General features: G+C 43.9%; 1 non-coding gene across 1 annotated transcript; it reads right to left on the bottom strand.

Moving 5' to 3' along the window:
* Positions 1 to 296: 296 nt before the first annotated feature.
* On the bottom strand, positions 297 to 371 carry Trnas-cga (transfer RNA serine (anticodon CGA)). Its single transcript has one exon. It is a non-coding gene; the product is annotated as a tRNA-Ser (tRNA).
* Between the last annotated feature and the right edge of the window lie 3,972 nt (positions 372 to 4,343).

Raw genomic sequence — 4,343 nt, forward strand, 5'->3', positions numbered from 1 at the left:
GCTTTACTTTCTGGGCAGCCCTCGTAATAAAGGTGCTCAAAATGAGCTCTATGTCGAACCCAACAGACATTTTCTGGATAAGGAATTCATGGGACTTAGCGCCAAAGTCGAAGTTATCGCCTGCTTAGCAAAAGGACATACAGACATTTTTACCGTGTTATTTCTCATGTTTTAAAAAATTTAACTAATATCAGTTGCGTCTCAATGTAGTACTGTAATAAGTTATGTTCAGATCTAGAATGAAATTTTCACTCTACAGCGGAGTGATATGAAACTTCCTGGCAGATTAAAACTGTGTGCCGGACCGAGACTCGAACTCGGGACCTTTGCCTTTCGAGGGCAAGTGCTCTACCAATTGAGCTACCCAAGCACATCTGAACGTAAGAAACTTCCTGGCAGATTAAAACTCTGTGCCGGACCGAGACTCGAACTCGAGACCGAGTACGAGTCTCGGTCCGGCACACAGTTTTAATCTGCCAGGAAGTTTCTTATGTTCAGATGTTAAACTTTCATTCAGAGTAACAACATATCACCGTACGATAGAGAGGTATTTTATAGTACGTGCGCTACTGTATACTACAAAAAAATGGTTCAAATGGCTCTGAGCACTATGCCACTTAACTTCAGAGGTCATCAGTCGCCTAGAACTTAGAACTAATTAAACATAACCAACCTAAGGACATCAGACACATCCATGCCCGAGGCAGGATTTGAACCTGCGACCGTAGCGGTCGCTCGGTTCCAGACTGCAGCGCCTAGAACCGCACGGCCACTACGGCCGGCTGTATACTACACTTTCGTGTAAGATGTTTCAGTTTGTGAATGTTTTCTTTCAATTTTGTCACTCTTTTAACACGGAAAAACATTTCAGACAGTATTTCCAGTACCAAAGGGCACTGAAATTGTATAACGATTAATTAATGCTCAGTGAAATACAACTACATGCCAATGGAAACTTTAGTACGGTGAACATTAAGGTTTTGCTGTATTGTTTTCTGATGTTATGAGTCAATAAAAGTGTTCCTCTGATATTTTGACCTTCATTACGTTCCGATCATGCCCCCAGTCCCGTAGAGGACGTATTAGCGATTTTATATACACAGCGATGTGCGCGACTGCCATCCAGGGTAGCACTAAATAGTGTTGTGCTTCCTAATGAAGCAGGTAAATGGATTTGTGTAACCGTACGTAGAGCAGAAGAAAAAAATGGCTCTGAGCACTGTGGGACTTAACTTCTGAGGTCATCAGACCCCTAGAACTTAGAACTACTTAAACCTAACTAACCTAAAGAATCACACACATCCATGCCCGAGGCAGGATTCGAACCTGCGACCGTAGTGGTCGCGCGGTTCCAGACTGTAGGGCCTAGAACCGCTCGGCCACTCCGGCCGGCAGAACAGAAGAATACCTTTCTTTAGAGAAGACATGTAACAGACTGAAGAAGAAACGTATCCTGGCCACACTGCACCTCGTGAAGTTCCCCACCGCACCACTCTTCATCCGCGTAAAAACCTGGCTTGGTCGAGCTGTAAGAATGAGGAGAAGGAGCCGACCTTTGGGAAAATGTAATAGGCTAGATCGCTGTGGAGCGGATTATGCTGGGAGCCCAAGGCAAACACGCCACGAGGAGTGACGTGCTGTCCAGTTTTGTGAGTGGCGTGAGGCGGTGGCGGGAGGGGGTTGGAGGCTCGGCGTCCATCTGGAGGAGGCTGCGCGATCGATGCGGCGGCGCGCCGGCACAGCCGTCAGCCGCTCGTCACCGCCAGCGACAACTTCCACGCCCTAGGCGTCGCCGACGCCTGCCACGAGCCCACAGCCTCGCCTCGCCTCAAAAACTTTGCCCAAATCTGCGCCGGCCCCTCTCACAGCGCTCTAGTACACAGTCTCCGACGTCTTCTCCAAGTGTGATGATGACATCAGACCCAGATACTGGCTCTGACATTCCCGTATAACAGTCATCATTTGCGAGAGGATCACTGGCTTAATAACAACCACTGCAGCCGCATCGTACATTTCTTTTTTAAGTCCAAAAATGGCTGCGGGATTTCATCCAACTTTCAAGTGCTCGTATATCGTACGGTGACAGGGAGAAAATTCCAAATTGTCATTAGCTGAGTTGTGTATCTGCGACGCGCGGGATTAGCCGAGCGGACTGAGGCGCTGCAGTCAAGGACTCTACGGCTGGTCCCGGCGGAGGTCCGAGTCCTCCCTCGGGCATGGGTGTGTGTGTTTGTCCTTAGGATAATTTAGGTTAAGTAGTGTGTAAGCTTAGGGACTGATGACCTTAGCAGTTAAGTCCCATACGATTTCACATACTTTTTTTGTGTATTTGCGCACTGTACGACCCAAAAAAACAACAGCATACCGTTATGAAGCAAGCTGGTACGCCAGTCCATTCGGACACAATTGTGCGCAGACGTGGCCACCAAGAGGCGTCATGGACAAAGTAACAGAAAATCATATTTTGGTTTGTGGTGCTATTCATGAAGTCTTTCCGGAGGTAGCGATAAGAACAGGATCCACCTTCTGTTCCAAAAATTGTTTCTCCTTCGTGTCATAAGCCATATGCGTTTCCGCACCTATCTGCCCTCACCAGTCCGTCCGTGTTGTAAACCTGAAAATTTAAATAGTTTTAGGAGAGCAATTAAAAGACATTTCGCCAAGAGCTGGCTGCTTCATCAGCAATATTTTTGGCCGTATTAAGTCATAACCTTGTGGAAGTGAAACGTGGACGATAAATAGTTTAGACAAGAAGAGAATAGAAGCTTTCGAAATGTGGTGCTACAGAAAATTGCTGAAGATTAGATGGGTAGATCACATAACTAATGAGGAGGTATTGGATAGAATTGGAGAGAAGAGAAATTTGTGACACGACTTGACTAGAAGAAGAGATCGGTTGGTAGGGCATACCCTGAGGCATCAAGGGATCATCAATTTGGTATTGGAGGGCAGCGTGGAGGGTAAAAATTGTAGAGGGAGACCAAGAGATGAATAAACTAAACAGATTCAGATGGATGTAGGCTGCAGTAGGTACTGGCAGATGAAGAAGCTTCTACAGGATAGAGTAGCATGGAGAGCTGCATCAAACCTGTCTCTGGACTGAAGACCACAACAACAACATTGTTATTCCCTGTTTTAGTCTAACATGATTTGGAGCTACATGTGTATTCTCTTGCGCCACATGACGTTTTCTGGCCTTACATCTTCTTCTGTTTATCACTTAGCACTAAATGAACAGCACAGTTGTTAGTTTCACGCGAGAAAGACGACATAAATAATAAACAATTGTAAATTATTACCTTGATTTGGTCGCGGAATGTCCACCTTCTCCATTAGTAGAAAACTCCTAAAATTGCACTTGCATCTCAACTGAGGAAGTTTACCACTAATGCTGAGAATGAACATTTCTTGTTGATAAACTGAAGCAAATGGGGGTGCGACACCGTATATATACGGCGCTGTATACATACTGGGTGATCCTAAGGGGTTTGTGCAACCTGCAACGCCTTCAAAAACCACATGCTAAATTTTTATGTTCTCTCGTTCGCTACACGAAAACTATTAACCCTTCACAAAAACTGAATAAGACCTTTCTGCAGAAAATTTAATGGAGTTAAATACTGTACTGAGATACCTCTGGAGTTTACGTTTTTCGTGAACAATTCGAAAACAACAGCCTCTAGCGAAAAAGTATCCCAATACAAAACTGAACTAAATTAAAGTTCCTACAAAATGGCCTTGTTAATTTTTATGTAGGATTAATAGTTTGCACGTAGTCAGCAAGAGGATATGAAAATGTCGTGTATGGTTGTTGAAGGTGTTGCTAGTTAAATAAAACCCGTAAGTAGCAGCAATTTAATATATATCACTCAGACATCCAGTATATAATGTATGTATGGATGTGTGTGTGTGTGTGTGTGTGTGTGTGTGTGTGTGTGTGTATCAATGTGCTCCATAAAAATTGAGCTATAGCTCCAAAACACGTTGGACTGAAATACCAAAATGAAATACAGTGACTGAAGACAGTGAATTGCTAACTCAGTTGGATAAAGATATTGTGAATACGTGCATTCGCCTCCAATCAATTAAGGAAACCACAGAAAAAGTAATTCTGGATGTCTGATTCATAAATTGTAACAAGCTCCTCCGCATGTGGCAAACTCCCTCAAGGTTAACTTTCTACGCGTAGTTAAGAGCTGCTAGATTTATGCATTTTTAAAAACTCTCAAACTTGCATTTTTCTATATGCGAGGTGGCAATCGTTATACATATTGAAAAATTTCGAATCAGGCTAGGTATTAGAAAGTTTCCTTTTTACACGATAGATATACCGGGTGATGCCA

Source organism: Schistocerca serialis, chromosome 1 (genome assembly GCF_023864345.2).
Source record: "Schistocerca serialis cubense isolate TAMUIC-IGC-003099 chromosome 1, iqSchSeri2.2, whole genome shotgun sequence".
Taxonomy (NCBI): domain Eukaryota; kingdom Metazoa; phylum Arthropoda; class Insecta; order Orthoptera; family Acrididae; genus Schistocerca; species Schistocerca serialis.